Consider the following 12,334-nt stretch of genomic DNA (forward strand, 5'->3'; position numbering starts at 1 on the left):
GGATTTCCCTTGAACTGTACTGCTGCCTGGTTTCATTCCGCCCTGTTGTGTCTGTGTCTTCCCCCAGGACTTCTGGACCACCCACCACCGGCTTCATAGGACGCATCGCTGCCACTGGGGGGGCACAGACCCAGCGCATTGGACGGGATCCCTGTTACCCCTGGAGCCTTCATTCACTCCCTACTTCCCTTTTCCCTTAAGTTTAATAAACTTTCTGGTGTGACGCAATTGTGGTCCTCTGGTCGTCTGTCTGAACCGTGACAGTACGATCTGACCATTATGGACTCAGCGCACACTTTCCCGACATGGAAACCGATGAGCATGAGCAGCAGTTCCAGCAGCAGCAACAACAACTTCGCCATGATCATTCAACTCCTCACCAACCTTACCCCAGCCAGTCTGCCCACCAGCCCAGCCCCCGAGTTACCTGCCCCGGTCATTGCAGCCGCTGCTCCGGAACCCAAGATTGGAAACCCCGAGCGGTTCAACGGCGATTCAACCCAGGTCCGGCCATTCCTGACTAGCTGCCGACTTCAGTTCTCCTTGCAGCCAAGGACCTTCGCCACGGAGGGGGCTAAAGTTGGGTATGCCATCACTCACCTGACGGGCCGAGCTCGACTCTGGGGAACAGCAGAGTTCGAACGTCAAACCCCCGCATGTGCAACCTTCGACCTGTTTGCTGAGGAGATGCTGAAGGTGTTTGACCTGGATTCACCCACCGCAGAGGCGTCTCGTGAACTGTTCAGTATTCGACAAGGCAGACGTACAGTCGCAGACCATTCCATCGACTTCCGAACCCTGGCTAGACGAAGTTCTTGGAACACACCATCGTTGGTGGGACGCGTTCTTCCATAGTTTGGCTGACTATATCAAGGACGAGTTGGTCTCCCATGAACTGCCTTCCACTCTTGATGAAGCCATCGCACTGACTGTCAGGATCGACAGAAGGATACAGACCCGTCGTCGTGAGAGGGGGCGCCAAGGTCCACCTACTACCGGCATTCGGAGAGATCCGACTGGGCTCCTGTCATCTACTGCCACTCACCCAGGTCAGCTTGATCAGTCTGAGCCTATGGAGATTGGGCGAGCCTCCCTCACTCCTGCAGAGCGCCAGCGCCGCTTCACCTCAAACCTCTGCCTCTATTGTGGAGGTGATGGACATCGTGTGGTAACCTGCCCTTTAAAGGGCCGAAGCTCACCGGGCGTAGGGGGAGTCCGGTTGAGTTCAATGACCATCCAGTCCTCCGACCGCAAACCCCTGCTGCAAGTTCACCTCCGCCTCTCTGACTCAACTCACACCCTGGCTGCTCTGGTGGATTCTGGCGCCGAAGCCAACATAATGGACATCAAGCTGGCACGCCAACTGGGACTGGAGAACCTCCGTTTGACACCTCCTATTCCTGCCCGGGCACTGGACGGACACTTACTCGGATCGGTCACTCATGTCACGGCCCCGGTCTCGATGGGTCTGTCCGGAAACCATCAAGAAACTATCCAGTTTCACCTGCTCCCCTCTCCAGGCCAACCCCTCATCCTGGGTTACCCATGGCTCCGCCGGCACAACCCTCAGCTCGACTGGGTGACCGGGGTGATCAGGGAGTGGGGAGAGGACTGCCACCGAACCTGCCTGCTTGCTGCCGCACTACCCCCTCGGCCAGTACCTACTAACTCCGCTCCTGACCTCTCCAATGTCCCAGAATGCTACCATGGTCTCAGAGAGGTGTTTAACAAAGCAAGAGCCACATCTCTGCCCCCTCACCGACCGTACGACTGTGCCATCGACCTCCTCCCTGGAACAGCTCCTCCAAGGGGTCGTCTTTATTCGTTGTCTGCTCCTGAAAGAAAGTCCATGGAGGACTACATCAATGGCTCTCTGTCCGCAGGATTAATCCGTTCATCTTCATCTCCTGCTGGTGCTGGCTTCTTCTTTGTGGGGAAGAAGGACGGATCTCTTCGCCCCTGCATCGACTACAGGGGACTCAACGACATCACAGTGAAAAACCGTTACCCTCTGCCTCTGCTCACCTCTGCTTTTGAGTTGCTCCAGGGAGCCACTGTTTTTACCAAGTTGGATCTCAGAAACGCTTACCACCTAGTGCGGATCCGGGAGGGAGATGAATGGAAAACCGCATTCAATACACCAACAGGCCACTACGAGTATCTGGTTATGCCTTTTGGCCTCACCAATGCTCCTGCTGTGTTCCAGGCTCTAGTGAATGATGTACTGCGGGACATGTTAAACAAGTTTGTCTTCGTTTACCTGGATGACATCTTAATTTACTCCAGAAACCTGTCTGAACACACCCGCCATGTCCAGCAAGTCCTTCATCGTCTTCTGGAGAATTCCCTCTACGCCAAGGCAGAGAAATGTGAGTTTCACGTCAAGACAGTGGCCTTCCTGGGGTACATAGTGGCAGAAGGAAGTATCCAAATGGATCCTGCCAAAGTATCAGCAGTCACTTCATGGCCAGTTCCGGAGAACAGAAAGAAGCTGCAACAGTTTCTGGGGTTTGCTAACTTCTATAGGAAGTTTATCCGGAACTACAGTACCGTTGCTGCCCCTCTCACTGCTCTAACCAGCACCAAGCAACCCTTCACCTGGACCCCAGCAGCCGACAAAGCCTTCAGTACCCTCAAGGTGAGGTTCACCTCCGCTCCCATCCTCCAGATGCCTGATGTGGACCGGCAATTCATTGTGGAGGTGGACGCCTCGGATGTGGGAGTTGGTGCTGTGATTTCTCAGTGGGCTGCGGAGGATAGGAAGCTCCATCCCTGTGCCTTTTTCTCACGTCGGTTGTCCCCCCTCTGAGTGCAATTACGACATAGGGAACCGTGAGCTGCTGGCTGTGAAACTTGCCTTGGAGGAGTGGCGTCACTGGCTGGAGGGGTCCACCATTCCATTTCTCGTTTGGACCGATCATAAGAACTTGGAGTACATCCGCACGGCCAAACGGTTGAACTCCAGGCAGTCCCGCTGGGCCCTGTTCTTCACCAGGTTTAATTTCACTCTGTCATACCGGCCTGGATCACGCAACACCAAGCCAGACGCCCTCTCCCGTCAATTCCAGAAGGATGACACCCCCTCCAAGGACCCTGTGTCGATTCTGCCAAGTCCCTGCATCGTTGCAGCTCTGACCTGGGCTGTTGAGGAACAGGTGCTGGAGGCTCTCCGTAACCAGCCAGGTCCCAGCACTTGCCCAGCTGACCGCCTTTTTGTCCCCGAAGACCTGAGGTCCCAGGTCATTCAGTGGGGACATGACTCCCCGCCTAGCTTGTCACCCTGGCTCCACCCGCACTTACAACCTGCTCGCCCAGAGGTTCTGGTGGCCCTCTCTGAGGAAGGATGTACGGGAATTCGTCCAAGCCTGCCCCATCTGCAACCAACACAAGTCGTCCTGCCAGCCCCCAGCCGGATTGCTGCAGCCCCTGCCTGTGCCCAGACGTCCCTGGTCTCACATCGCCCTTGACTTTGTCACGGGGCTGCCCCCTTCAAGTGGCATGACCGTCATTCTCACCATCGTTGACCGTTTCAGCAAGATGGCACACTTCATTCCCCTCCCCAAGCTCCCAACCGCCAAGGAGACCGCCCAGGTGGTCCTGGAACACGTCTTCCGGATCCACGGACTGCCAAGGGATGTTGTTTCTGACCGTGGTCCACAATTCTCCTCCGCTTTTTGGAAGGAGTTCTGTCACCTGCTGGGAGCCACAGTCAGTCTGACTTCCGGATTCCATCCCCAATCCAATGGGCAGTCAGAGCGGGCTAATCAGGAGCTCGAGAAGGCACTGCGATGCATGACTTCACGCAACCCCCACTCCTGGTCGCAGCAATTGACATGGGTGGAGTACGCACACAATTCTCTGACCTGCTCTGCCATCGGTATGTCCCCTTTCCAATGTGTTTATGGATACCAGCCTCCTCTATTTGCCAGCCAGGAGGAGGAGGTTACTTGCCCATCTGCACTTGCTTTTGCCCGTCGATGTCGCCGCACCTGGTCACAAGCCCGAGCCACACTCCTCAGGTCCGTTGCCAGCTACACTACCGGGGCCAACCGTCGGAGAATTCCTGCTCCCACCTACCATGTTGGTCAAAGGGTGTGGTTGTCATCGAAGAACCTGCCACTCAGGGTGGAGTCGCAGAAGCTGGCACCTCGGTTCATTGGCCCATTCCCTATCATAAGAGTGATTAGCCCAACTGCTGTCCGGCTCCAACTGCCTAATTCCCTGAGGGTGCACCCCACTTTCCATGTGTCTAAGATTAAGCCCATCCATGAGAGTCCGCTGGTCCCTGCTGCGCCTGGTCCTCCTCCTCCACGGCTCGTCGATGGTGGTCTGGTTTACACCGTCCGCCGCCTGCTTCGGTCCAGACGGAGGGGTAGGGGTCTCCAGTACCTCATTGACTGGGAGGGCTATGGACCTGAGGAAAGGACCTGGGTGCCAGCTAGTCGGATTGTGGATAGGACTCTCATCACCGCTTTCCACCAACGGCATCCTGATCAACCTGCAATCCGTGGGGCCGCCCCAGAGGGGTCCCTAACCGTCCGGCCCGCTCGGCTTCCTGTCCTGTGCCTGATCCTGTCTCGGGACCTGTCCCATCTCCCGACCACGGCCCTCCGGCTTCCTCCGAGGATGAGGACGTTCACTCGGACCGTTCGGAGGAGTTCTAGCCCTCCTCCGGCTCCCCTCCTCCCGCCCGGCGTGGTGTTGCTCTTGGGACTTCTGGGGCCGTCCCTTGGGGGGGTTCTGTCATGAGCCCTCTCACTCCACCGGGTTACCACCTTAATTTGCTTCCACTCTGCTCACCTCCCTCTCTCTACTCAGCCTAACTAGCTCCACCTGTCCCTGCTCTGCTCGGCTCTAATTACTCTGCCAGCTGCGCTGCATTACCCACTAACCTCTCCCAGTATTTAAGGCCCTGTCTTTCAGCTCTCCGGTGTCAGATCGTCTGCAAAGCTCACACCCGGAACCTGTTTGCTCGCGCTTCTGGCTCACCCTGGTTTTGTGACCCCGGACCTGCCTGTTTTTGGATACTCTTCTGCCTCAGGAGATCCAGACCTGCTTCTGCCATTACGACTCCTGACTACTCTTCAATCCCGGTAACTCTGACCAGCCTTCTGCCTTGCTACTACGTATTTTGGATTTCCCTTGAACTGTACTGCTGCCTGGTTTCATTCCGCCCTGTTGTGTCTGTGTCTTCCCCCCAGGACTTCTGGACCACCCACCACCGGCTTCATGGACGCATCGCTGCCACTGGGGGGGCACAGACCCAGCGCATTGGACGGGATCCCTGTTACCCCTGGAGCCTTCATTCACTCCCTACTTCCCTTTTCCCTTAAGTTTAATAAACTTTCTGGTGTGACGCAATTGTGGTCCTCTGGTCGTCTGTCTGAACCGTGACAGTCAGCACATTCAACTATGTAAAGAAAAAAGTATTTAATAAGATTATTTCATTCATTCAGATCTAGGATGTGTTATTTTAGTGTTCCCTTTATTTTTTTGAGCAGTGTATATAATTTGTATCCTTTTGGGTTGTTGCAGTTCATTGTTGTGGCACTCTAACTTTGCCCACTCAGAAGGCTGTAAGAACTCAAAATCAGTCACCAAAGATATGAGCTAAAAGGCAGGAATTCAGTTGGCGAGGGATTAATATTGCACCATTCCTGTTAGTAGAGACCTTGAAGAGTTGGCATATGAAAATAAATAGTTAAAATGTAAAAAGGCTAAAAAGCAATAATTTTGTAAAAAAGTGTTCAACCAGGTGGTTGATATGGTGAAAAATATGATTGAATTGTTGAGAACACACTATATTAGGCAACATAAATTGGTTAGAGCACATTTCATGACCAATGTGGTCAATTAATCAATATTCAGACTTAAGGTCGCCTATAAAATAATGCCAATAATAGTAATAAAAACTGCTCTTTGTCATATATTATCTCACAATGTAGTCTGAACATGTGGGAAACATGGTGGAAGAACCTGGATCATTTGAAATTTAAGAAAAGCATTTTGAGGGACGTTCCACTAGGGATGTGACAGATGGACAATTTTGCTTAACGTTTAAACAGCCATTTTTAAAATCAGTTTTCTTCCTATTACGTATGTATGACCGCTAGGGCTGGGCAATTAAGTCATATCTACAGTGAGGGAAAAAAGTATTTGATCTCCTGCTGATTTTGTACGTTTGCCCACTGACAAAGAAATTAACAGTCTATAGTTTTAATGGTAGGTTTATTTGAACAGTGAGAGACAGAATCACAACAACAAAATCCAGAAAAACGCATGTCAAAAATGTTATAAATTGATTTGCATTTTAATGAGGGAAATAAGTATTTGACCCCCTCTCAATCAGAAAGATTTCTGGCTCCCAGGTGTCTTTTATACAGGTAACGAGCTGATATTAGGAGCACACTCTTAAAGGGAGTGCTCCTAATCTCAGCTTGTTACCTGTATAAAAGACACCAGTCCACAGAAGCAATCAATCAATCAGAAGACCAAAGAGCTCTCCAAGGATGTCAGGGACAAGATTGTAGACCTACACAAGGCTGGAATGGGCTACAAGACCATCGCCAAGCAGCTTGGTGAGAAGGTGACAACAGTTGGTGCGATTATTCGCAAATGGAAGAAACACAAAAGACCTGTCAATTTCCCTCGGCCTGGGGCTCCATGCAAGATCTCACCTCGTGGAGTTGCAATGATCATGAGATCGGTGAGGAATCAGCCCAGAACTACACGGGAGGATCTTGTCAATGATCTCAAGGCAGCTGGGACCTTAGTCACCAAGAAAACAATTGGTAACACACTACGCCGTGAAGGACTGAAATTCTGCAGCACCCACAAGGTCCCCCTGCTCAAGAAAGCACATATACAGGCCCATCTGAGGTTTGCCAATGAACAACTGAATGATTCAGAGGAGAACTGGGTGAAAGTGTTGTGGTCAGATGAGACCAATATCGAGGTCTTTGGCATCAACTCAACTTGCCGTGTTTGGAGGAGGAGGAATGCTGCCTATGACCCCAAGAACACCATCCCCACCGTCAAACATGGAGGTGGAAACATTATGCTTTGGGGGGGGGGGGGGGGGGGGTTTCTGCTAAGGGGACAGGACAACTTCACCGCATCAAAGGGACGATGGACGGGGCCATGTACCGTCAAATCTTGGGTGAGAACCTCCTTCCCTCAGCCAGGGCATTGAAAATGGGTCGTGGATGGGTATTCCAGCATGACAATGACCCAAAACACACGGCCAAGGCAACAAAGGAGTGGTTCAAGAAGAAGCACATTAAGGTTCTGGAGTGACCTAGCCAGTCTCCAGACCTTAATCCCATAGAACATCTGTGGAGGGAGCTGAAGGTTCGAGTTGCCAAACGTCAGCCTCGAAACCTTAATGACTTGGAGAAGATCTGCAAAGAGGAGTGGGACAGAATCCCTCCTGAGATGTGTGCAAACCTGGTGGCCAACTACAAGAAACGTCTGACCTCTGTGATTGCCAACAAGGGTTTTGCCACCAAGTACTAAGTCATGTTTTGCAGAGGGGTCAAATACTTATTTGCCTCATTAAAATGCAAATCAATTTATAACATTTTTGACATGCGTTTTTCTGGATTTTTGTTGTTGTTATTCTGTCTCTCACTGTTCAAATAAACCTATCATTAAAATTATAGACTGATCATGTCTTTGTCAGTGGGCAAACGTACAAAATCAGCAGGGGATCAAATACTTTTTTTCCTCACTGTAGTAGGGTACACTATGGTTTTTTAAATGCCGACAAAAACCTTTTCTGGAGATACAGTGCATTTGGAAAGTATTCAGACCCCTTGACTTTTTCCACATTTTGTTACGTTATAGCCTTATTCTAAAATTGATTAAATTGCTTTTTTTGCTCATCAAGCTACACACAATACCCTATAATGACAAAGCAAAAACAGGTTTTTAGAAATGATTGCAAATTCATTAAAAATACAAAACTGAAATATCACGTTTACATAAGTATTCAGATCCTTTACTCAGTACTTTGTTGAAGCACCTTTGGCACCTTACAGCCTCATGTCTTCTTGGGTATGACGCTACAAGCTTGGCACACCTGTATTTTGGAAGTTTCATCCATTCTTCTCTGCAGATCCTCTCAAGCTCTGTCAGTTAGGATAGGGAGTGTCGCTGCACAGCTATTTTCAGGTCTCTCCAGAGATGTTTGATCGGGTTCAAGTCCGGGCTCTGGCTGGGCCACTCAAGGACATTCAGAGACTTGTCCCGAAGTCACTCCTACGTTGTGTTGGCTGTGTGCTTAGGGTTGTTATTCTGTTGGAAGGTGAACCCCTCGCCCCAGTCTGAGGTCGTGAGCGCTCTGGAGCAGGTTCTCATCAAGGATCTCTCTGTACTTTGCTCCGTTCATCTTTCCCTCGATCCTGACTAGTCTCCCAGTCCCTGCCACTGAAAAACATCCCCACAGCATGATGCTGCTGCCACCACCATGCTTCGCTGTAGGGATGGTGCCAGGTTTTCTCCAGACGTGACGCTTGGCATTCAGGCCAAAGAGATCAATCTTGGTTTCATCCGACCAGAGAATCTTGTTTCTCATGGTCTAAGAGTCTTAAGGTGCCTTTAGAATGGGATCTTGCAATGGAATGCTTTTTTTCTCAATTTCTTGGCTTGCAATGTCTCGCAACTTCTGTAAAGCAGGGCCTATCATCAAAGAATAGGCTGGGATATTCTACACGCATCAGACCGAAGACTGAACACACACTCACATCTATACTGAAAAGAAAGAGTAGGCGAGTCAGCGGCACTGTGATTTTAATTTTGTGGGGGAAAAAACTAAAAAACTTTTTTCTTAACGTTAAGGATCCCAATTTTGTTTAAACTTTTTAACGTTTAAACGTTCGTACCCCTACATTGCACTATACACCACCTGAAAGCGTATTCATTTCAATGTAACTGAATATTCATGTTTGGACATACAAAATTACCATAATCATTATTTAACAATGCTTACCTACCTATAAAAGCCATTAAAGCAGACCTAAAGTAATTTTTGTAATATTGTTGAAATTAGTAAAAATGCTATGCAAATTGCAATTCTAATGTGGCATTGCTGGTATGACCTTCTTTTAACTTCTCAACCGCCTGGTAGGGGCGGCAGGTAGCTGGGGCGGCAGGTAGCTTAGTGGTTAAGAGCGAACCGAAAGGTCGCTGGTTCTAATCCCCGCGCCGACTAGGTGAAAAATCTGTTGATGTGCCCTTGAGCAAGGCACTTAACCCTAATTGCTCATGTAAGTCGCTCTGGATAAGAGCGTCTGCTAAATGACTTAAATGTAGAGCTCTGTTATTGCACCAAAAAAACATCAAGGTGCAAAAAATACATGTTGGAAATTCTTATTTGAGTTGTTAGTAATAGGAATTTAAGGTGAAATAATTTTTTCTACATTTTTTTCAAAAGACAGCTAAAGTTAATAGAGCACTTCCTGCTTAAAGGCTCAGCAATGGTGCCCTCTGCTCAAGGTTTGTGTGCAGAATGCAGAGAGGCTCTTTAATTGATTTTATATGGGCCGTTAAAAGCCTGACTGCCAGTCATTCCAGCAGTTGAGTGCTTTGTGAGGCGTTGTGTGAAGTAACATGTTTTGACTCAGTATACAGCTCTGGTTAGGCTGCTAATAAGATCCTGTCACCAGAGAAAACGTGATCAGGCAGAGGGAGGGAGTAGGAGATCTTAACCTCCCTTTTCCCTCTGTGTTGTTCAGATCATAGAATTAGAATTACTTAGTAGTTCTATTTCAATGGTTCAGACATCCCAGTTTCCTGACAGCCCTAGTTATAGCCTGTCCTCACCACTTCACAGGCTCAGGAAACAACACTGTAGGCCAGTGGAACAAGGCAGAAAAACAAGTCTGGTTTAACCCCAAGTATTTACTGTGGAGAGACTAGAAAGACATTCAGCTCAGTCACATGACCAACAGTGTTAGCATGCTCCTCTCTCTAATGTGGCGAGGGCCAAACTTGGAACTCTATAATGGCCAGAATTCACACCACCATGTCTATGATCTCTACCAGAGATGTTCCACTCAAAAACAACCTAACCTGATTTTTCAACTGTAATAGTCCCTAATCGTACCCACATAATGTCATGATATATAAATGTCAATGACTCTGACTTTTCCTCTGTGCCCCACAGGAAACAGGATGGAAGGATTCCTCATATCTCTAACACACTAGAGCCCTCGCTGTCGCACTCCCACCCTTCGTTTCGCACTCGCTCGTTATCAAAGGTAAGAGTGGGGTCCAAACCGCCCACTGCACCAACCCTGTCAGCTCTTCTATTCAGCCATGACTTCTTACCTCTCTTCACAAGCCTCTCTCTTACCTGTCTCTTTCTCTCCTGTTTTCTATTCAGCCCCACTCCTCTCTGTGTTGTGTTCGCTTGTGCTGCTCTGTGTACAGGTGAAAGGTGTCACCAATGAGATCGCTCTAGCTCCAGTCTAGTGGACAGTCTGATCTGATACATCACTCACACTGAGTGATGGCCTATATACCACAAGCTCCTGGGGTTATGTCTGCTATTCATTGAAGTCATAAACAAAAGTAATTATCAAGGCTATTGTATGAGGGGGACTATGATCTATTACTTTTGATAAAATAATGCATAGGTTATTCCAACAGCCAAGGACAAAGCTTTTATTTTATAGTCCTGAAGTTGCTAGTGGGTGCACTGGCAAAACACCTTAAATAGTTGTATGATGCTGGGGCTGAGAGATTTACAGAACACTATAAATTGTACATATAGAAATAAATATTTCATAGCATACTGTTTTGGCTCTTGGATCCCAGCTCATCATAGGCACATAGCTAAAGTCTCATAAAGAATATCTGTCTCTTAAAGACCCACATCTACCCTTCACATTATGGACCTGGAGGGAGTTGGAGTATTAGAGTGAGGTAAACAGTTCCAGTGGTCTAGATTCTAATGGTCCCTCCTCAACCTTTGTAAACCCACTGTCACTCACTCAGATGAGTCACTCACTCTCATGGTGATTCATTTATGCTGCTCTATGAACACAACTGATGTGATTCATTTGGACATGAGGAATACTCAATGATTAGGTCTGCAGTAATGCACACGTTTATAGGTGAGTGGCCCCGCCAAGAAGCTGTCCATTATAGTCATGCATAATATCCATGATTATGCATTGCATTCTTATATAAAACATATTCAGCAGAATATAAATCACAGAGTACTTCAATAGAGCTGTATCCGGTAAATGCTCCTGGTCCAGACTGTATTGCCGTAGTGTCTATCGTTCCATATTCCCACTGCTGTGTGCTGGGGCACAGTGCCTGCAGATGTCTCTCTGGTGGTGGTGGTCCTGGAGACACTGCTGCCCTCTGCATCAGTCAATCCCTCTGATGGATGGATGTGTGAAGACCAGAGGAGAACAGACCAGAGCAGCTGCTGCAGTGGAGACTGAGGCCTCTTTGTGCTCCTCAGCTCGGCTAGCCAGAGGAAGGTCATGCGGGAGTCTGCTGCTGACGGCCACAATGAATGGATCCTGATGCATTTTCTCTGGCCCGTGCCAATTGGCTTTTGTACACACTGCACACTCCTTTAGTCAATCAGAGGACATGATTGCAGAGGAGTGGACGGAAGAGTGTCGTGGCCAAAGCATTGGCAGGTCTCTCCACAGGTCTGTGATGGGAAGTTCAGGGATCTGGTATTGGAGTAAGTGGTGGGAGTGAGCTGAAAGTTGTGTTGTGGGCTATGGGTTACAGTGGTGATGAGGGATTCAGGTCCGTCTTCCTCAGCCCAGTTTGTCAGATCTTACCAACATCCCTTCCATTATACTATGTGTTTATAACACTACTGAAATAGTCAGGAATAGCTGAAAGTGTTCATGTCCTTGTATGCAACAGCCTTGTAGTGATTGTAGTCATTGATTCATGGTCAATAGGGTCAATGTGATTGCTCTATAACTCATTGATATCAGATGAGCCACAGTGAATCGTCTCTCCCTCAGGCCCTGGGCCGATCAGGCGCTTTGTCACTGAGGCTGTGCCACACTGTTATATTTAGGGTATGAGGGAAGGTCATAGCTCTGGTAATCAAGTCAGTAAACAAAGATGGGTAGCGTTTAGACCCCCAGGCCAGGGAGGGCAGTGAGAGTGCCTCAGTGGGAGAGAGGCTTCTTATTGCATCTATCCTAGGGCACTAACCTAGAGTGCTTAATGGACTTGTAAAAGGGAATAAAGGTAAAGTGTACTTGGACTCTCAATATGATGTTGGGGCTTGAGAAAGAGAGCTGTTATCTATTCACTATGCTGTTATTACTTCTCTACAGTATTTCCCTTT

General features: G+C 48.8%; 1 protein-coding gene across 2 annotated transcripts in view; it reads left to right on the forward strand.

Moving 5' to 3' along the window:
* The window catches only part of LOC121577746 (rap1 GTPase-activating protein 1), a 202,286-nt gene that overhangs the window by 134,518 nt on the left and 55,434 nt on the right, over positions 1-12,334 (forward strand). For both annotated transcript variants that reach the window (XM_041891599.2, XM_041891600.2), the window contains one exon: positions 10,166-10,259. The gene's annotated coding sequence lies outside the window, so the exon portion shown is untranslated. The remainder of the gene's footprint in view (positions 1-10,165; positions 10,260-12,334) is intronic.

Source organism: Coregonus clupeaformis, chromosome 12, assembly GCF_020615455.1.
Source record: "Coregonus clupeaformis isolate EN_2021a chromosome 12, ASM2061545v1, whole genome shotgun sequence".
Lineage (NCBI taxonomy): Eukaryota > Metazoa > Chordata > Actinopteri > Salmoniformes > Salmonidae > Coregonus > Coregonus clupeaformis.